Genomic DNA, 22,880 nt, shown 5'->3' on the forward strand with positions numbered 1-22,880 from the left:
GCGGGGGGCGCCGCGCCCCCCTGCGATGGGGGTCCTAAGAGCCAGGGGGGCGAGAGGGGCTGGCTCTTTACTCCCCGCCTCGCGGGGGGCGCCGCGCCCCCCTGCGATGGGGGTCCTAAGAGCCAGGGGGGCGAGAGGGGCTGGCTCTTTACTCCCCGCCTCGCGGGGGGCGCCGCGCCCCCCTGCGATGGGGGGTCCTAAGAGCCAGGGGGGCGAGAGGGGCTGGCTCTTTACTCCCCGCCTCGCGGGGGGCGCCGCGCCCCCCTGCGATGGGGGTCCTAAGAGCCAGGGGGGGCGGAGAGGGGCTGGCTCTTTACTCCCCGCCTCGCGGGGGGCGCCGCGCCCCCCTGCGATGGGGGTCCTAAGAGCCAGGGGGGCGAGAGGGGCTGGCTCTTTACTCCCCGCCTCGCGGGGGGGCGCCGCGCCCCCCTGCGATGGGGGTCCTAAGAGCCAGGGGGGCGAGAGGGGCTGGCTCTTTTACTCCCCGCCTCGCGGGGGGCGCCGCGCCCCCCTGCGATGGGGGTCCTAAGAGCCAGGGGGGCGAGAGGGGCTGGCTCTTTACTCCCCGCCTCGCGGGGGGCGCCGCGCCCCCCTGCGATGGGGGTCCTAAGAGCCAGGGGGGCGAGAGGGGCTGGCTCTTTACTCCCCGCCTCGCGGGGGGCGCCGCGCCCCCCTGCGATGGGGGGTCCTAAGAGCCAGGGGGGCGAGAGGGGCTGGCTCTTTACTCCCCGCCTCGCGGGGGGGCGCCGCGCCCCCCTGCGATGGGGGTCCTAAGAGCCAGGGGGGCGAGAGGGGCTGGCTCTTTACTCCCCGCCTCGCGGGGGGCGCCGCGCCCCCCTGCGATGGGGGTCCTAAGAGCCAGGGGGGCGAGAGGGGGCTGGCTCTTTACTCCCCGCCTCGCGGGGGGCGCCGCGCCCCCCTGCGATGGGGGTCCTAAGAGCCAGGGGGCGAGAGGGGCTGGCTCTTTACTCCCCGCCTCGCGGGGGGCGCCGCGCCCCCCTGCGATGGGGGGTCCTAAGAGCCAGGGGGGGCGAGAGGGGCTGGCTCTTTACTCCCCGCCTCGCGGGGGGCGCCGCGCCCCCCCTGCGATGGGGTCCTAAGAGCCAGGGGGGCCGAGAGGGGCTGGCTCTTTACTCCCCGCCTCGCGGGGGGCGCCGCGCCCCCCTGCGATGGGGGTCCTAAGAGCCAGGGGGGCGAGAGGGGCTGGCTCTTTACTCCCCGCCTCGCGGGGGGCGCCGCGCCCCCCTGCGATGGGGGTCCTAAGAGCCAGGGGGGCGAGAGGGGCTGGCTCTTTACTCCCCGCCTCGCGGGGGGCGCCTCGCCCCCCTGCGATGGGGGTCCTAAGAGCCAGGGGGGCGAGAGGGGCTGGCTCTTTACTCCCCGCCTCGCGGGGGGCGCCTCGCCCCCCTGCGATGGGGGTCCTAAGAGCCAGGGGGGCGAGAGGGGCTGGCTCTTTACTCCCCGCCTCGCGGGGGGCGCCTCGCCCCCCTGCGATGGGGGTCCTAAGAGCCAGGGGGGCGAGAGGGGCTGGCTCTTTACTCCCCGCCTCGCGGGGGGCGCCTCGCCCCCCTGCGATGGGGGTCCTAAGAGCCAGGGGGGCGAGAGGGGCTGGCTCTTTACTCCCCGCCTCGCGGGGGGCGCCTCGCCCCCCTGCGATGGGGGTCCTAAGAGCCAGGGGGGCGAGAGGGGCTGGCTCTTTACTCCCGCCTCGCGGGGGGCGCCTCGCCCCCCTTCGAACTTGGATCGTCATATCGAGGTTGGGAGAGGGTGGTGATATTACTCCCGGCTTGGGATGGTCGCCCGCCCCCCTGCAATGTGTATCGTCATATCCATGGGGGGAGTGGGGACTGATGTTACTCCCCCGGATCGCGGGGGCGTCCGCCCCCATCCGAGGTGGGTCATCATATGCAGGGGCGAGAGCGGGGTGATATTGCTCCCCGCATCGAGGGTGGAGCTCTTCTGCCTGTGATGTGGAACGTCATATCCGGGTGGAAAGGCGGGTGATTTTACTCCGCCACCGCCGGGTGGCGCCCTCGCCCCACTTCGATTTGGCTCCTAATATCCAGGGTGGGGAGAGGGGGTGATATTCCTCCCTTTCTGCCCCTGTATTTCCTCTACTGACACACTTGGTTAACACCCTGGGACATTATTTTCCATATTCTAGGACGATGCCGCTGTTTAAGTCCCAGTGGGTATACACCCTGTGAGATTATTCGTGATATTGTAGCCAAATGTGAATCCTGATGTCACACGCCTCTACACACTCTGATATTATTCGCAATACCCTTGCGAAACGTTAATAATAATGTCACAATGTGTGTACCTATTGTGCTATTATTCTTAATCTCCTAACGGGAGGTTGATTTTATTGTCACATGGAGTATTTTCCCTTTGGCATGATTCGGAATATCCTGAAGGGATGTCACTCCTTATGTCACAGGGTTTTTGCACCTTGTCAAATTACACGTATTACCCTCATAAGATGTCACTCCTCATATCACCGAGGATGTACGCTCTGTGATATTATCCTCATACTCCAGGGAAATGTTTCTTTTATTATCACAGATGTTGCTCACCTTGTGAAAGTATTCGTTATAGTTTTGTGTGATGTGACTCCTAACGTTACACGGGGTGTACACCCAGTGATATTACGTGTAATCTTCTATAGAAATATTCCTCCTAAATCACAGGTCCTGTACACACTTTAATATTCTTCGTCATATTCTAGTAATACGTGACTACTATTGTCACAGGGCGTGTAGACCCTGTCATAAAATTCGTAATATCCCAGCGGTAGTTCACTACTAATTTCACCATGCGTGTACACCCTTTGATACTGTTCGTATTATCCGAAAGAGATGTGACTACTTATGTCCCAATGCATGTACATTCTCTGATATTATTCGTTATATCCTTGGGGGATGTGACTTCTAATGTCACTCGGTGTGTGCTCCCTGTGTTCTATTTCATAATATCCTAGGGGATTTGTACTGTTAATGACACAGGGGGTGTACACATTGTGATATTATTCATGATATTCTAGAAGGGTGTTACTCCTAATGTCACAGGGGTGTACAGCCTGTGATAGTATTCATAATTTCCCAGGGGTCTATACTCCTAATGTCACAGAAGATAACACCCTGTGACATTATTCGTAATATTCTGGTGAGATGATTCTCCTAATATCACAGGAGGTGTACACCCTGTGATAGTATTCTTACTATTCTAGGGCGATGTCACTCTTAATGTCACAGGTGTGTTCCTTCTGTGATATTATTGAAAATACGCTAGCTGGATATTACTACTAATGTCACAATGTGTGTACACCTTGTGATATTATGAGTAATATTCTGGGAGGGATGTTACCCCTAACGTTACAGGGGTGTACACCGTTTGATATTGCTCCCAATATTGTAGGGGGATGTTACTCCTAATGTCACAGGGGGTGTAGAGCCTTCGATATTATTTGTAATCTTATAGAGAGATATTACTTTAATGATCACAGTGGGTGTTCACACATGGGCTACACCCACTGGGATATTATTTGTAATATCTTAGAGAGATATAACTCCTAATATCACAGTGGGTGTACTCCATGTGTGTACATTCTGTGATATTATTTGTAATGTCCATGGTAAACATTACTTCTACTATCCCACAGAGGGTACAACCTGTGCTATTTTTCATAATATCATAGGGAGATATTGCTTCTAATAACACAGTGGGTGTACACTATGTGTGTACACTCTGTGATGTGATAGCTTATATCCTAGGGAGATATTCTTTCTAATATCACAGTGAGTGCACACCTTGTGATATCATTCGTAACCTCCTAGAAAGATGTTGCTGCTAATATCACAGAGGGTGTGACCCCAGTGACATCATTTGAAATATCCTAGGGAGATGTTACTCGTAATGTCACAGGGGTTGTACACCCTGTTATATTATTGTAATATTCTAGGGGGGTGTTACTTTTAAAGTCACAGGGTTGTACACCCTGTGATGTTATTCGTAATATCCTAGGAAGGGGCTACTCCTAATATCACATGGGTTATCCTAGGAAGAGGTTACTGCTAATATCACACTCCTAATATCACAGCCTGTGATAGCATTCGGAATATCCAAAAGGGATGTTACTTTAAATGTCACATGGGGTGTACACCCTTTGATAATATTCATAAGATCCTAGGGACATATGACTTCACATATCACATTGGGTGTACACACATGGTGTACATATTGTGTGTGAACACCTCCTGTGATATTATCCATAACATCCTAGGAAAATGGGACTCCTAATATCACGGTCAGTGGACATCCTGTGATATTATTGGTAATATCCTAAAGAGATGTTACCACTAAGGTGACAATGTATGTATGCCCCCTGATATTATTCGTTATATCCTCGGGGGATGTTACTCCTAATGTCACACGGGGTGTACTCCCTGTGATATTATTCGTAATATCCTAGAGGGATGTTACTTTCAATGTCACCGGGGGTGTATATCATGCGTATTCAACGCCTGTGATACTATTCCTAATATCCTAGGGGCATTTTCCTCCTAATGTCACATGGGGTGAACACCATATGTGTACACCTGCTGTGATATTATTCGTAATATCCTAGGGGAATATTACTCCTGATGGCACAGGAGATGTACAGCATGTGTGTCAACTGCCTGTGTCATTATTCGTAATATCCTAGGGAGATGTTTCCTTGAATGGCACAAAGTGTGTGCAAAAGGTCACAGAAGGTGTACACCTTGTGATGTTATCTGCAATACCCTAGAAGGATGTTACTCCTCATATGTCACAGGGGTGTACACACTTTGATATTATTTGTAATCTCATGGAGAGATATGACTTCAAATATCACAGTGGATGTTCACACATAGTGTATACCCTGTGATATTCTTCGTAATATCCTAGGGAGATGCAACTCCTGATATTACAGTGCGTGTACCCGGTGTGTGTACACCCTTGATATGAGTCGTGATATCCAGGGTAAATATGACTCGTCATATCACACAGTGTGCACACCCTGTGATTTTTTCATTATATTTAAGGGAGATAGTGCTTCTAATATCACCGCGGGTGTAACCCATGTGTGTGTACTCTGTGACAGTATTTTTTACATCCTAGGGAGGTATCACTCGTAATGTCACAGTGGGTATTCACCCTGTGATATCATTCTTATTTGACCTTGCTGCCTTCTTTAACCCACCCTACAAAAGGAATGGAACAGATAAGAAGATATTGAGATGAGACTGTGCAGCCGTGCTGCCGCCGCCGGACACTTTTAATATCCCTGTTTCTCAGGCTGTAGATGAAGGCGTTCAGCATGGGAGTGACCACCGTGTACATCACTGAGGCCACTGCGCCTTTTCTCGGGGAAGATGACACATCTGAACCGAGGTACCCTCCAACGCCTCTTCCATAAAATCAGCAAACAACTGACAGGTGAGACCCACAGGTGGAGAAGGTTTCTACTTCCCACCTGATGAGGAAACCCTCAGAATGGAGGAAACAATTTTACAGTAAGAGAAAAGGCTCCCCGAGATGGGAAGAAAACCAAATACGGCAGCAGGGAAATACAGGTTGATGTTCCTGGTGAAGGTGTCACAACATGCAAGATGGGGGAGTTGAGAAGGTTCCCAGAAGAAATTAGGAATTTCCACATCCTTGAAGCAGGTCATTTGTAAGGCAATCAAGTTGTGCAGCTGGGAGTCTAAAAGCCTGAGGGGGAAAAAAAAGAAAAAAAAACAAGGACAACAAATTTACGAAGCCACAGAAACATGGGTTCAAGATGGCTGAACGATATGGAGGGTGACAGATGGCTACAAACCGGCCATAGGCCATCACACTCAGGAGCATGTCTCTCTTCCATGCCTCCAAAAATGGCAAAGAGAGACATCTGAGTCAGGCAGCCTGCATAGGAGATGACTCTGCTGTGAGACTGGATGTCCACTATCATCTTGGGGACGGTGGTGGAGGTGAAACCGATGTCAGGCAAGGACAGGTTGGAGAGGAAGAAGTACATGGGGGTGTGGAGGTGGGAGTCAGGGCTGACGGCCAGGATGATGAGCAGGTTCCCCAGCACCGTGACCAGGCACATGGACAGGAACAGCCCAGCGACAACCGGCTACAGTTCTGTATCCTCTGAGAGTTCGAGGAGGAGGAATATAGAGACATCTGTTCGACTCTGTGGGTCTGTATCGTTTGGATACAACCCTCTTTTGCCTGGAAGAGAGGGTTGAAAAATCGGAAACAAGTAAACCAATACCCAGCATTGTGTCTGCATTTTGGATAGAAGCAATTCACAAGTAATGTTTTCAGATTTCAGAGCAATCCACACTCAGCAATATTTTGTAGTTCTGACAAACTCAATTGCCTTATAATGCTTTCAACATCGATTGCTGTGTTATTCACGTCTTGCTATAAACACCTGCCTTAGAGACACTAGCTTCAAGAACGTTCCAAGAACCAGATCATCATATATAACAAATTCGTAATTGCTAGAAAATACAGCCTATCTTTTCCGAAGGAAAAGATGTAATAAAACCATTGTCTTCACTTTAAGAAAAAGGTTATCCTAATTAAAGGAAATTAAGAACTCAAATATTTTATTTATTCTACTAGATTGATACAAATTCCCTTGATTTACAACATTTGTAAACACTGTATAACAGCTGAGACCATGCCATCTGGAAATGAAATGAAAGTTGATAGCTCATAAGCAGAAAATAGTTCTACATGCCAGTTAGGTCCTAGTGATTTCATCATTGTGTTTTCGGACTTTTCTCCTTGGAGAGAGTAATTGCTTACTCAAATCGGTGGGTCTTGTTTTAAAATTCATGGAAGCTCTAACTCCTGTCCTTAGCTTCGGTGGACTTAGAGTTTTCATCAGAAAGTTTGGCCGGATGCGGTGGCTCACGCCGGTAATCCAAGCACTTTGGGAGGCCGAGGAGGGCGGATCACGGGGTCAGGAGATCAAGACCATCCTGGCCAACATGGTGAAACCCCGCTTCTACTAAAAATACAAAAACGTTGCCCGGTATGGCGGCGCGCACCTATAGTCCCAGCTACTCGGGAGGCTGAGGCGGGAGAATGGCTTGAACCTGGGAGGCAGAGACTACGGTGAGCCGAAATCACACCACTGCACGCCAGCCTGGGCAACGAGAGCAAAACTCCGTGTTAAAAAAAAAAAAAAAAGAATCAAGTAAGTCAAAGTCACGCTGATGACAGCCAATTTTGGTGAAGCAAGGAAGTGTCAATTCAATCCTTCACATATATTTGACTTTTGCTGTCTCCTGTGTGCCAAGCACGATATAGGCTCTGGGAAATCAGAAACCAAAGAGAATCACTTGTTCCTCTCCCAATACTCAGTCCTTACTGAGAGAAGGACAAAATAAAATGTCATGTCTGGAATGCAGGGAAAGCAGAACTTCAGGTCACGGGATATTTCCGTTGAATTGTGTGGAGTTGAAGCTGAAAATCTTAAGGAATGTATCTAAAATTCACTTTGCCTTTACTTTACGCATCCGTCACCTAGGGATCACGTAGCGGGCACCCACGATCAGCTTAATCATCACTCACTTCCATCGGATCAACTGGAAATCAAGTCAGATGAGAGTGCTGAGTCTCAGAGGATGGACATCTCACCCTTTGCCATACAGAGAAGTAGAAAGGGTGGTATTCAAAATTCATGGCCAGACTCGAAGTCCCGGGTACTATACTTCCTGGTCTTCCAACTTTCAAAAAGTTGTGGTTTTTTTTGGCTTTTGTTTTTCTTTTTGATGTTTTGAGATGGTGTCTCGTTCCGTTGCCCAGGCTGGAGTGCAGTGGAGTGATCTCGGCTCACCGCAACCTCTGCATCCCAGGTTCAAGCTATTCTCCTGCCTCAGCCTGCCAAGTAGCTGAGATGACAGGCGCCCCCGACTACGTCTGGCTCATTTTTTTCTATTTTGAGTAGAGACGTAGTTTCACCATGTTGGCCAGGCTGGTCTCGAATTCCTGACCTTGTGATTCGCATGCCTCAGCCTCCCAAAGCGCTGGGATTACAGGCGTGAGCCACCGCTCCCAGCTTCCAAAAGTTTTAAGCAGAGCTCAGAGGTCTTAACCACAGGCACATCGGAGGAGCATTTTTGAAACGCTTTCCAGCTTCCTCAATAGGAATGGAAGCCAAACTCCGAACTGATGACTCCTTTGAGGAAGTCGAGAGCTGTACGGAAAGCCAGGAACAGGGGCAAGGGAGTGATGCGTCCCGAATGATCCTGTGCCAATTCTTTCTGGAATCGTCGATGTGATCTCAGCTGCCCTTTCCACACTTGACACAGTGATTGTGGCACCCATTGGTCTAGCTGTGGTCTCCAAGGAACCCCCAAAGGGAAGGGCACAGTGAGCAGGGGCATCCGCCTGAGTGACGAGGATTTGAGAGGGCAGGTTGGTTGAAGGGAGAGGACTGGCCAAATGCCATGTGTCTGGACCTAGATTGCCTGGTTCTAATTGGACTTCACCCTTTTTGACTTCATGATCTAGTACGAGTTATATGAAAAGGCGTTGCTCCTTTTCTAGTCTGTAAAATCATCCTGAAATGTGCACCAATAATGTGGAGACTATGCAGATGAAATGAAACAAGCTGCATAGAGCACAGAGCTCAGAGCCTGGCCTTTAGGAAGCCCTCAGTAAGGGTTCATGATGCCATGGTGTCTGTCATCATCCTCTTTATCCTCATCATCACCTTCATAATCTTTTTGTTGTTGTTAGGGAATGGTTTAGAGGGACTGATTCCCTGCTATCATGGGTGAGATGTCTATGAAAAGGACAACCAGTGGGGGAGGAAAGCAAAATTTTGTATAAGATTTCTGAGACCCCCAGCACAACCAAGAACAGAAACTCCACAGTCTGCTGAGCGGACAGTTTGCACATTGGTCTCCTCCCATCTGCCCACCGCACTCTCCTGTTTGTCCTGAGGATGAGGAAACCAAACAAGGCTCCCGACCGTCCCTCAGCACTCACTTGAATGGGTGGCCTGCGCCTCCACACCTGTGAGTATTTCTAGTCGGGTGGAATGAGAGACTGAGGAAAGAAATAAGACACAGAGACAAAGTATAAACAACAGTGAGCCCAGGGGACTGGCGTTCAGCATACCAAGGATCTGCAATTGCACCGGCCTCTGAGTTCCCTCAGTTTTTACTGATTATTATTTTTATTATTTTAGCAAAAAGGAATGTAGTAGGAGGGGAGGGTGATAATAAGGAGAAGGTCAGCAACCAACATGTGAGCAATAGAATCTATGTCATAATGAAGTTCACGGGAAGGTACTATGACTGGACGTGTACGTAAGTCAGATTTATGTTTCTCTCCACCCAAACATCTCAGTGGAGTAAAGAATAACAAGGCAGCATTGCTGCAAACCTGTCTCACCTCCCACTATAGGGCGGTTTTTCCCCCGTCTCAGAATTGAACAAATGTACAATCGGGTTTTATACCGAGACTTTCAGTTCCCAGGGGCAGGCGGGAGACAGTGGCCTTCCTCTCTCTCAACTGCAAGAGGCTTTCCTCTTTGACTAATCCACCTCAGCACAGACCCTTTACGGGGCTCGGGCTCGGGGACAGTCAGGTCTTTCTCCTCCCACGAGGCCACTTTTCAGACTATCACATGGGGAGAAACCTTGGACAATATGCCGCTTTCAAGGGCAGGGCTCCTTGCGGCTTTCCACAGTGTATCGCGCCCCTGGTTTATTGAGACTAGAGAATGGCGATGACTTTTACCAGGAGTACTGCTTGTTAACAAGGCACGTCCTGCACAGCCCTAGATCCCTTAAACCTTGATTTCATGCAACACATGTTTTTGTGAGCTTCAGGTTGGGTCAAAGTGGCTGGGGCAAAGCTACAGATTAACAACATCTCAGCAAAGCAATTGTTGAAAGTACAGGTCTTTCTCCAAATGGAGTCTCTTATGTCTTTCCTTTCTACGTAGACATAGTAAGAGTCTGATCTCTCTTTCTTTTCCCTACACTCACTGAACTGCCCTTCCCCTCTGCTGGGCCATGACCACGGAGAACAGGTCCACTGTCCTCTCTGTGTGGTGCACCATGGAGGCTCAGACTCCGTCCTCAAGTGGGCAAGAAGACACGGTGAGACGTGAGTCTCCTGATACAGGTGACGGGAGTGGAGCCCACAGGACTGGAACCTCACACTGCAGGGCTGGAGGCACAGAATGACTATTTACCATTCTGTGGCATGGGGGTCTCAAGGCACAGAGCTCCTCATTAGCCAAAGTCGCCCAAGTTCCCCAACCTCTAAGGATTTCCTCATAATATTGCAAGCAGGAGAAGAGGAAAGTGAGTGTCCATAGAAGCATTGGGGCTCTTCCTCTAATCAGGAGAAAGCTGGTGTGTATTCTTCGCTTCTTTCTTTTCTTTTTAAAGGTCCAATTGCTTTAATTTTCATCTTTTATTATCGGAAAATATACCACGTAAAAATATTAAAAATTATAAATATATATTAGTTCATATAGAATGGCCAGTATAAACATTTACAATTTCCACTCTTTTTCAGTTTAAAGTTTAATGACATTAAGTACATTCACATTGTTTAGCAACCATCACCGCCATCGTCTCAGTTTTATCTTTCAAAATGGAAATTCCACCCATTCACCAACCTCTCCATTCCTCTCTCTCGCTCACCCCTGGGGGCCACCTTTCTAGTTTGCAACTCTATGAGTTTAACTACTTTAGACACTTCATAGAAAAGTGGAATCATACCGTGTTTATTTTTTTTTGTTTTGGAGACAGAGTCTTTCTCTGTCACCCAGGCTGGAGTGCAGTGGCGTGATGTCACCTCACTGCAATCGCCACATCGTAGGTTCAAGCGATTCTTGTGTCTCAGTCTCCCGAGTAGCTGGGATTACAGGCATGCGCCAGCACGCCCAGCTAATTTTTGGATTTTTAATAGAGACGAGCTTTCACCATATTGGCCAGGCTGGTCTCGAACTCCTGACCTGAAGTGATCCGCCTGGCTCAACCTCCCAAAGTGCTGGGGTTACAGGGATGAGCCACTGAACGTGGACCTGTTTATCCTTTTGGGATTTATTTATTTCACTGACGATAATGTCTTCAAGGTTCATCCATGTTGCGGCCTGCGTCAGAAGTGCCTGTCTGTTTTTTTTTGTTTTGTTTTTTGTTTGTTCGTTTGACCTTGTTTTGTTTTGTGTTTCCATGGAGTCTCACTCTGTCGCACAGGCTGGAGTGCAGTGGCACAATCTGGGCTCACTGCAACCTCCGCCTCCCGGGTTCCAGCTATTCTTGTGCCTCAGCCTCCCGAGTAGTTGGGAATATAGGCACACGCCACCACGCTCGTCTCATTTTTTGCATTGTAAGTAGAGACAGGGTTTCCCCAAGATGGCCAGGCTGGTCTTGAATTCCCGACCTCAGGTGATCCGCCCATCTCGGTCTTCCAAGACGCTGCGATTACAGGCGTGAGCCACCGCACCGGCCAGAAATGCCTGCCTTTTGAAGGCTGAATAGTCTTCCATTGTATGAAGGAACTGCAGTGTGCTTTTTCATTCATCTGTCCACGAACCCTTGGGTTGCTTCCACATTTTGGCTGTTGTGAATAATGCTGCTATGAATATGGGTGTACACAAATCTGTCTTCCACTCCTGGCTTCTAATTCTTTTTAGTAGGTACCCACAAATGCAACTGTGGGAACATCTGATCATTCTGTTTCTAATTTTTCCAGTAGACGCCATACTATTTTCCCCGTTCCTTCACGGTTTTACATTCCCTCCGATCAGATTCGAGCATTCCTACTTCCCTCTAGTCTCACCAATGCCTGTTTGTTTATCATATCCATCCTAATGTGTGGTATCACATTCTTGGTTTGATTTGTGCTTCCCTATGATGAGTGATTTTGAACATCATTTTAGATGCTTATTGGCCATTGCGATATCTTCTTTAGGGACACGTCTACTCGAGTCTTCTGACCATTGTTGATGGGATGCTTTGGGTTTCTTGTTGTTTAGTTCTAGCTGTTCTTTACATATGATGGATATCAGCCTGTTTTCAGATATATGCTTTGCAAATATTTTTCCTAATCCATGGGTAATCTTTTCCCTCAGTTTGCAGTGTTTTTTGCTGCACAAAAGTGTCTGTCATTTAGATGTAATCCAAGGAATCTAATTTTCTTTTGTTGCCTATGCTTTTGGTGTCATATCCCAGGGAACATTGCCCAATCTGCTGTCATGAAAGCGTGGCCAGTGTTTTATTTTAGGTGTATCATACTTTTAGCGCTTGGGGTGAGGTCTCTGTTCCAGTTTGTGTTAATTTTTGCACCTGGTGTGACATAGAGTCCACCTTCATTCTTCTGCATGTAGAACTCAAGTTTCTCCAACATCATTTCTTGAAAAGGCTGCTTTTCCACCAATCAGCTTTCTTAGCACTCATGTGAAAAATCATGTGAACATATAGGTGAGAAGTTATTTCTGGGCTCCAAAACAAACAAACAACAACAGACAACAGATAAGGATACAGCATGGGCTGGTCGCGGTCGCTCAGGCTTGTAATCCCAGCACTTTGGGAGGCCGAGGCGGGCGAATCACCTGAGGTGAGGAGTTGAAGACCAGCCTGACAGACAGGGAGAAACCCCCGTCTCTACTAGAAATACAACATTAGCTGGGCGTGCTGGCGCATGCCTGTAATCCCAGCTACTCGGGAGGTGGAGGCAGGAGAATCGCTTGAACCCAGGAGGCAGAGATTGCGGTGAGCCAAGATTGCACCATGACACTCCAGCCTGGGCAACAAGAGCGCAACTCCATCTCAAAACAAAAAACAAAAAACCAGCATGATTTCAAGAGCAGAAAGAGAAGAGCTTAAAAACCATCATAATGAGAAAGTTAGGAAGTTTCTTACCAAAGCATCTGGAAATATGCAAGCAATTCTTGTGAACTAAAAGTTTCATACAGTACTATCAAACACTAGAACTCACTTATTCCATCTTTCTGTATTTCGGGACCTAATTATCCACTTATCTTCATTCCCCATCCCACCCCTTTTCTTCCTAGCGTCTGCTAGCCACCTTTATACTCTCCACCCTCCTGAGATTCCTTTTGTGTGTAGTTGTGTGATGGAGTCTCTTTCTGTTGCCGAGGTTGGAGTACACAGGCACAATCCGGGCTCACTACAAGCACCGCCTCCCGAGTTCAAGCTTTTCTTGGGCCTCAGCCCTCCGAGTAGCTGAGACTAGAGGCAAGCGTCACCACGCCCGGCTCATTGTTTGTGTTTTCCATAGAGATGGGGTTTCACCATGTTGGCCAGGCGGGTCTCGAACTCCTGGACTCAGGTGATCCATGCGACTCGGCCTCCCAGAGTGCTGGGATTACAGGCCTGAGCCACCACACCTGGCCAAGGTTTCCTTTTTTCTTCCTACATCCATTTTTTTGGCAGCGGAGAGGAGTTTCTTCCTCTTTAGGCTGAATAATACTTCATTGGATGTGTATACCACAGTTTCTTCATTGAAACAAATTTCTGAAGAGCAAATATTTTTAAAATGTCTCGGAATGTGAAACTTCAGGGATACTGTGCCCATTTTATTCTTTTCTATTTCCCATCTTATGTATATGCAAGTGTATACAAAGCAGCAATAAATGTGTGTATAAATCTATAACTTCAACAATTGTAAAATGTAAATGCTAAGTGGTGGCTGGGCACGGTCACTCATGCCTGTAATCCCAGCACTTTGGGAGGCGGAAGCTGGCGGATCATCTGAGGTCGGGAGTTCTGGACCAGTCTGACCAAAATGGAGAAAAACTGTCTCTATTAACAATACAAAAAAAAAAAAAAAAAATTAGGCATGGTAGCGCATGCCTGTAATCCCCGCTCCTTGGAAGGCTGAGTCAGGAGAATTTCTTGAATACGGGAGGCAGAGGTTGCAGTGAGCCGAGACCGTGCCATTGAACTTCAGCCTGGGCAACAAGAGTGAAACTCTGACTCAAAAAAAAGGAAAATAAATAAATTGAAAATGCGAAATGGTAAGAAAAAACCGCATAATAAACATTTGTATGGTGTTGATGGACAACGCATTTGAAGATAATAATTGAAGAAATCATATTACAATTAATTTCTGTTCTTACTCATTGGAGCTTGATGCCTCTAAAAACTTCATCATTGGAACCACCTCTGGTGCTTTAAAAAAAAAAAAAATCCACATACTCACACAGATGCAAGGAAATGAGAATTTCAGGTATTGAGACCCAGGCCTCATCATTTCTAAGCTCCCCAGGTGATTTGACTCAAAGCCAAGATTGAGGAACGGCGACATGGATCTCTACACAGAACCTGCCTAAATAGATTCTCTGGAAGCAGTTTATAAAGAAATTCCACATGAACTGTGGAAGAGGACATGAATTTGATATACAGTATGTCCTCACTTAACATCTTTGAAAGTCTCTTGGAAACTTCACCTTGAAGCAAAATTATGTATAGTGAAACCACTTATGTTTCTTCCACTGTATAACTACACGACTTTGAACAGCCAATGCTGTTGGAGGACCTCCTGTACATTGTTTCCATAAAGTCAGTTTTCAGGGAATTCCAAAACGAAGTGAGGACTTCGTGTATATAAAAAGATGGTAGTGATTCCACCTGGATGACAGTGTTATTGCTCAGAAAGTAATAGAGGCCGCCTAGGTATAGAGGATTCTGTCATGAGGTTTCTGCTAAACCAAGGATCCCAGAATCCTCACCCATTCCAGTTAAAGGCATAACGAAGAAAGCAATATTCACAAAGGAAATGCAGAAAGGAATAAAATCCATCAAGCCACAAAAATAATGTGACTAAGGGGCAGGATTTGCAGATGTAGAGATTTAATGTGGTTGCCCTTTCTCACCCACACAAGAAAAAGGATGGAACAGATCATGAGATTCCACTATTCTGCTGCGCAGCCTCCGCAGGGCAGTTTGTATGTCCCTGTTTCTCAGGCTGTAGATGAAAATGTTCAGCATGGGGGTGACCACAGCCTACATCACTGACGCCACCACACCATTCCTGGGGGGTGGTGACACAGCTGAAGCCAGGTACACGCCAATGCCTGTTCCATAAAATCAGCAAACAACTGCTAGGTGAGAGCCACAGGTGAAGAAAGCTTTATACTTCCCATCTGACGATGAAATCCTTAGAATGGAGGGGACAATTTTATAGTAAGACAAAAGGATCCCTGAAATGGGAAGAAAACCAAACATAGTACTATCGAAATATATGAAAATGCTATTGATGACGCTGTCAGAACAAGCAAGTTTGAGAAGTTGAGAGGGGTCACAGACAAAATGAGAGATTTCCACAGTCTTGATAATGGTGAATTGTAACCCAATCCAACTATGCAGCTGGGAATCCAACAGGCTAAGGAAAAAGGACACCAAAATGAAGAAGACACAGAGGTGAGGATTCACGATGACTGGATAGTGCAGAGGGCGACAGATGGCTACAAAGCAGTCATAGGCCATCAAAGTCAGGAGCATGCCTTCTATACATGCAAAAATGACCAAGAAATACATCTATGTCAGGCAGCCCGCATGAGAGATGACTTTGCTATGTGACTGCATGTCCACAATCATCTTGGGAACCGTGGCCGAGGTGAAACCCATGTCAGCCCAGCACAGGTTGGAGAGGAAGAGTTACGTGGGGGTGTGGAGGGGGGAGTCAGAGCTGACAGTCGGGATGCTTAGCAGGTTCCTCAGCACCGTGACCAGATACATGGACAGGGACAGGGACAGCAAAGCGAGGACTGGCTGCAGTTCTGGATCCTCTGAGAGTCCCAGGAGGAGGAATTCTCAGACACCTGTGAGATTCCGTGGCCCTGTGTGTCTTGGACACCTTGAGAAGGAAAGAGGATTGGAAAAATAAAAGATAAAAACGAGCCCTTAATGCTAGATGCAAGCAATTCACAAGGAACATCTTCACATTTGTGGGCCATACACCGCCAGCAATGATTCTCAGTTGTGACAATTCCAAAATCTCAGAATTATTACGTGATTTACGTTTTTGCTATTCAAGGCTTTCTGTACATACTACTTTAGAGAATATCCACTGGAGAATATTAGAAGACCAAAACGTCATATATAACAAATCCGTGATCTCAGTAAAATATGGCCTACTCTTTTCAGAAAAAATACAATGCAATGACAATGTCCTTCTCTCTTTCAGAAAAAGATCTCAGTCTAATTGAAAGAAATTAAGAAACCGTGAAATACACTCTACTTTATTCTGACACGGTGCTACAACTTCCATTGATGTAGAATATGTAAAAGGACGACACAAGGGCTAGGACCCCATTATCTGGAAACGAAATCGAACCTTATAATTCTCAATCGGAAGACCTTTTCACATGCCTGTTAGTTTTCATATTTATTATCATCTTTCGGTTTTCTGACATCATTTCTTCATAAAAGGACACGCACACTCAAAAATGGGAGCTGTGTTTCCAAATGAATAAAATCTATAACTCTTGGCCCAGCACCATGGCTCACACCTGTAATCCCAGCACTTTGGGTGGCCGAGGCTGATGGATCACCGGAGGTTAGGAGTTCCAGACCAGCCTGGCCAACGTGGTGAAACCCCATCTCCAGTGAAAAAAAAAAAAAAAAAAAATAGCCGGGCGTGGTGGCGGGTAACCCTCGCTACTCGGGATGCTGAAGCTGGAGAATCCCTTAGAACCTGGAAGGCGGAAATTGGACACCCTGTGATGGGATTTTTGATATCCTAGGGTGATATTGCTCCTGACAGTAGAGTGGGCGTACACCCTGTGATATTATTTGTAATATCCTAGAAAGATATTGCTCCTAATATCACGGTGGCTCTACACCCTGTGATCTTAATTGTAATATCCTACAGAGATCTTACTCCTAATAATACAGTGGGTGTGCACCCTGTGATATTATTCATAATATATCACAGAGATACGACTCCTGATATCACAGTGAGTGTACACCATGTTGGTACACAATGTGATCTTATTTGTAACAACTTAGAAAAATATTACAGCTAATATCAAAGTGGGTGTACACCCTGCTATGTTATTTGTTATCTAGCAGGTAGATATTACTCCTAATATCACAGTGAGTGTACACCATGTGTGTACGGACTGTGAAATTATTCGTAATACCCTAGGAAGATATTACTCCTCATATCACAGTGGGTGTACACCGTGAGTGATTTTTTTTCTAATATCCCGCGGGTGAGAGGATGATATTGCTTCCAATATCACAGAAGGTGTACACCCGCCTGTGATATTGTTCCTAATATCCAGGGAAGGAGAGGATGACATTATTCGCAATATCACTGGGGCTGTACCACCTCCCGCCGGGATATTGTTCTTAGTATCTGGAGGTGGAGAGAATGATGTTACTCCCAATTTCACAGGGGGTGTACACCACCCCTGTTTGTAAACACCCCCTGTGATATGGTTCCAAATGGCCTGTGAAAGAGTAACCATGACTCCCATTATCGCGGGGGGTGTTCAGCCCTGATGATATTGTTTTCTAACATGCAGGGAAGGAGAGTATGCTATTACTCCCAATATCGCAGGGGTTGTACACCCTTTTGTGTTTTTGTGCCCAATATCCAGGAAAATAGAGGATGATATTACTCCCAATATGGAAGTAATTGTACAGCACCCCTGTGATATTCTTCCTAATATCCAGAAAGGAAAAGAATGATATTACTCCCACCAGTGTAGGAAACGTATACCCGCGCTGTGGTATCTTTCCCAGTATCCAGGTGGGGAGAGGATCATGTTACTTCCAATGTCGCAGGGTGTGTACAGCCCCTCTGTGATCTCATTGCTAACATCCAGGGTTGGGGAGGACGACATTACTCCCAATATCGCAGGGGGAGTACACCCCCCCGTGACCTTGTTAGTCATTTCCTGGGGGGAGAGGATGATCTTACTCCCAATATCGCAGGGGGTGTACACAACCCTATCATATTGTTCGTAACATCCAGAGCGAAAGAGGATGATATGACTCTCAATATCGCAGAGGGTGTACACCCCTCCTGTAATATTGTTCTGAATACCCTGGGAGGGAGAGGATAAAATTACATTGAATATCGCAGGGAATGTACACCCTCCCCCTCTGATACCCTTCCTAATGTCCAGGGGAAGAGAGGAAAATTTTACTCCCAATATCACAGAGGCAGGACACCCCACCCGTGATGTTGTTCCCAATATGCAACGGGGCAGAGGATGATACTACTCTCAATATCCCAGGGCTGTTCACATCCCCAGGGACATTTTTTCCTATTATCTAGGGGAGAGATAATTCCATGACAGCAAAGGTTGCAGGGTCTGTACAACCCTTCCTGATATTGTTCCTAATATCCAGGGGGGAAGAGGATGATATCAAATATGAAAGTGGGTGTACATCCCCCACCCCTACGATATTGTTCTTAATAATCGTGAGGGGAGACGATGATATTACTCCAAATATCTCAGGGGTTGTTCACAACGCCCTGTGATATTGTTTCTGATATCCAGGGGGGGAGAAAATCATATTACTTCCAATATTGCAGGTGGTGTAAACCCCACCTGAAATATGGCACCGCATATCCAAAGAGGGAGAGGATGGTATTCATACCGATATCGAAGTGTGTGTACACGCCCCTTGTGCTATGGTTTTTAATATCCAGTGGGCGGGAGGATGATATTAGTCCCAACATCCCAGAGGGTGTACACTACCCCTGTGATATTGTCCCTAACTTCCAGAGGGGAGAGGATAATATCACTCCCAATATCTCAGAAGTTGTACATCCCCCGTGATATTGTTCGTCATATCCAGGGAGGCGCAGGATGACATTCCATTGAATTTCGTGACAGGCTTACACGCACAGTGTGATATTGTTCCTAATATCCAAGAAGGGAGAGGATGATATTACTCCCAATAAAGCAGTGGGTGTACATCACCCCTGTGTTATTGTCTCTAATATCCAGGGCTGGGGGAGTGGGGGAGAGGATAACATTCCCTCAAATTTAGCATTTGGTTTGACGCCCCTTGCTGTGTTGTTTTAAATATCCAGCGGGGAAGACAATAGTACTATTTTTGATAGTCCGATTCATCCGCTCCACCTTTCCGGAACTCTGAGGCCGGGAGGCAGCATGCAGTTTCCGTGTGATCCCCAATACCTTTGCCGTCTTCTGTATCAAGGCAGCCAAAAACGCAGGCCCGTTGTCTGAGCCGATCCCTAAAGGCCGTCGAAATCTAGGAATCAGATCATGAAGAAGCACAGGGGTTACTTCATGAGCTTTCTCAGTTCGTGTTGGATAGGCCTCCACCCACCCAGAGTAGGTACGCCCAGGAACTAGTACATCCTTGTTACCTCCACACTTTGACATCTCTGTGAAGTCCACCTGGAGACCTTCAAAGGGGGCTGCTCCATAAGCTCCTATGCCGGGCGGAACGGCTAGACCTTGCCTCGCATCATGCTGTCGGCAAGTAACACACTGCTGCCTCACCGTTTTGGCAAGGGCTGACAAAGGCGAGATGTAGCAATACCGGCCTAACAACTTTTCCAGTGACTCCTGACCTTGATGGGTGGTTTCTTGCACAGCCAGTATAACTGCAGCTCCTAGCAGCTATGGCACAGCTACTCTCCCAACTGGTACGTGAATCCATCCTTCCTCCATCACTTGTCCTTCCCTCTACCTGGAGAAAGTCCTTTTCTTCTTTAGAAAAAGCAGATCCAAGATCAGGTGCTTGAGAGTGCACTGATGCCCAGACGGGGACAGATGCTGCTTTTCAAGCCTCTGAGTCAGCGCGGGAATTCCCCAAATCCAGCAAGATGGAAGCTCGCTGGTGTCCTCTGCAATGCATAACTGCCACCTTGTGGGGTTTCCATACTGCTTCTAATCATTGAAAGATTTCTTGTTGATATTTTCTGTCTTTTCCCCCAGAGTTCAAAAGGTCCTTTTCTTTCTATCACGCTCCATGCACTTGAAGGGTTAAAAAGACATACGGAGAATCAGTGTAAATGTTGACAGTCTCACCCTCATTGAGTTCTAAGGCCCCAATGAAAGCAATGAGTTCAGCTTTCTGGGCTGATGTGGCCTGGGGCAGTGATCTGGCTTCAACAACAGTTTCCAGGGTTATCACTGCATACCCTGCACCTCTGTCTCCTTGGGGGTTGAAGAAGCTGCTCCCATCCACGTATGGTTCCCAGTCTACTGATGCCCAAGCCTGGTCCCGGAGGTCAGGCCTGCTAGAGTCAATTGAGTACAACATTTCTACACAATCAGGCTCGACAGAGCTCTCTGATACCGGCAGCAATGTGGTGGGGTGTAGGGTGTTACAAACTTTAGTGGTTATACGGGGATTTTTACAGAGCAAAGTTTGGTACTTGGTGAGTCTGGCATTCATTAGCCAATGATGTCCTTTAGTACTCATTAAAGTCACCACAGCACGGGAGGCATTTATGTTCAGGCTTTGCCCAAGAGTCAGCTTATTTGCTTCTTGTACTAGCAGAGCAGTTGCTGCCAAGGCCCTCCAACAGGGGGGTCATCCTTTAGAAACCCCGTCTAGTTGTTGAGAGAGGTAGGCCACCGGCCTCGGCCGGGGCCCCACAGTTTGGGTTCAAAGTCCAGCTGCCATCTTTTCTCTCTTATGCATATAATGGAAAAGGCTTTGTCAGATCGGGTAGCCCCAGGGCTGGGGCTGCCAGAAGTTTTTCCTTTAACTCATGAAAGACTTGCTGTTGTTGGGATCCTCATTCCAAAGGTTCCCTGTCCCCACCCCCTTTGTGACTGCATACAAAGGCTTGGCTAATACTGCAAAGTTTGGGATCCACAGTCTACAAAACCCCACAGCTCCTAAGAATTCTCTCACCTGCCTTCAGATCTTAGGCTCCGCTAGATGGCAAATGACCTGCTTTCTTTCTGATCCCGGCTGATCCCGGGCTGCGTTCTGACCCCTGGCGGATAGTCAATCCCAAGTAACGTACCTGCTGTCAGCAGATCTGAGCTTTCTTCTTGGACACCTTCTACCCACAGTCCTCCAGGTGCCGGTGTAGGGCATCTGTTCCCTTGGCACACCCGACTGCCGTGTGGTGTCCCAGTAGAAGGTCATCAACCTACTGGAGCAGCACGCAGCCTAGGTCTCTGCTGGAAAACTTCTGGAGGCCTCGATCCCACGCCTCCCCGAAGATGTTGGGGGAGTTCTTGAACCCTTGGGGAAGCCCGGTCCAAGTGTACTGAGTAGTGACACCTGACTCCGGATCTGCCCGCTGAAAGGCAAACAGCTTCTGCCTCTCAGGGGCTAATCTGATAGGAAAGAAAGCGTCTTTCAGGTCCAAGCAGGTGAACCAGCTGTCCTCAGCTGGCGGCAACCACAACAATGTGGACGGTTTAGGTACTGTTGGAAGTAAAATCAGTGTAGCTTGATGAAGCAAGCGCAAATCCTGTACCAGCCAGTAGTCCTTGGTCCATGGCTTGGGAACAGGCAGGAGGGGCGTGTTCCATGGAGACAGACAAGGAACAATCATTCCAAAAGTTCTTACGTGCTTGAGACCGACCTGGATACCTTGAAGGGCTTCTCTGGGGACCAGCTCCTGTTTTTGCCTCACTGGCAGGGCCCCATTCTTAACTGGCCAGTCCTGGAGGGTTGTCTTCTCCCCGTACTCTTGGCCACTGGCTAGCCAGAGCTGTTCTTCTCTCTTGGCCTGGCTCAGTTAAGAAAAGTCTCCATTCCTCATCTTGGGGGACAATAAGGGTCATAATGACTCCCGTTCAGGGTAACTTTAGCAGCGAAGAGTCGTGCTCTGTCAAAGAGATAGTGGCTTTCAGCTTGCTGAGCAAGTCCCTTCCTGAAAAGGTCAAGGGACAGTCAGGCATGTACCAAAACTGATGAATGACTTTATGTCCTCCTACAGTACAAGTCCGACGCAAGCAGAAAGCTTGCTTTGCTGAAACCCCCGTGGCTCCGATGATGTCAATAGTCTTTTTGGATAAGGGGGCGACCGGGGCGGTTACTAGCGAATGTTCGGCACCGCTATCTACAAGAAAGTGAATGTCTCCACCCCCGACCGTCATTCTGACCAGAGGCTCTTTGGGAGGCTTGAGCCCGGTCTCCCTCAGTCCAAGAACCCTTCTGCCAGGTTGAGCAGGGCCCCTTCCTCCTTGTCTGGGGTCTCCTGCTCTGAGTCACCTTGTTTTCTTTTGAGCTGAGGGTATTTGTTCTTCTACTGTCCTATTTCTTTACAATAAGCACACTGGTTACGCTGCAAACTCTTACAGCCAAGGTGAGTTTCTTTCCCAGGGGCCCCCTTCCCTTGCCTCTTTGGGAGGGGAGCCCTCTGATTGCTGCATCTGACACACAGGTCGGCGTGTCGCCGGGCTTGACCTCCATTCTCTTTGCCGTTTTCCTTACAGCTTACTGCATCCCTGTTTACAAACACCTGGCTAGCTATTTCTAGTAATTGGGATGGATTCATCCCTGCAAGCCCAGCCTGCTTCTGCAGTTTTCTTCTCATGTCTTCTGCGCTTTGATGGACTAAAGCCATGGGAATCATGCGCTGATTTTCAGGGCTATCGGGATCAAAGGGAGTATACATACGATAGGCTTCCCACAATTCTCTCTCATAGGATTGTGCTGGACTTTCTTCTTTTCCCTGAATGACCTCAGAGACCTTGTTAACGTTTGTGGCCTTCTGAGCTCCCCTCATTAATCCTTCCAAGAGAGTTTCCCTGTCTCGGTTTAGCCTTTGCATATCCTCTCTTTCATGTGGGTCCAAGTGGGGGTCCGTTCCTGGCAACTGGGTCCTTCCATACTCTTGGGGGTTTTGATAATCAGCTGGTGCATGTTCCTCTAGCCACTTAGTTGCTGCTTGGAGGACTC

General features: G+C 48.0%; 2 pseudogenes; both read right to left on the minus strand.

Moving 5' to 3' along the window:
* Positions 1-5,133: 5,133 nt before the first annotated feature.
* Positions 5,134-8,729, minus strand: LOC134730964 (olfactory receptor 7E24-like; annotated as a pseudogene).
* Positions 8,730-15,012: 6,283 nt separating this feature from the next.
* LOC117981343 (putative gustatory receptor clone PTE01) lies at positions 15,013-17,909 on the minus strand (annotated as a pseudogene).
* Between the last annotated feature and the right edge of the window lie 4,971 nt (positions 17,910-22,880).

Source organism: Pan paniscus, chromosome 7 (assembly GCF_029289425.2).
Source record: "Pan paniscus chromosome 7, NHGRI_mPanPan1-v2.0_pri, whole genome shotgun sequence".
Taxonomy (NCBI): Eukaryota; Metazoa; Chordata; class Mammalia; order Primates; family Hominidae; genus Pan; species Pan paniscus.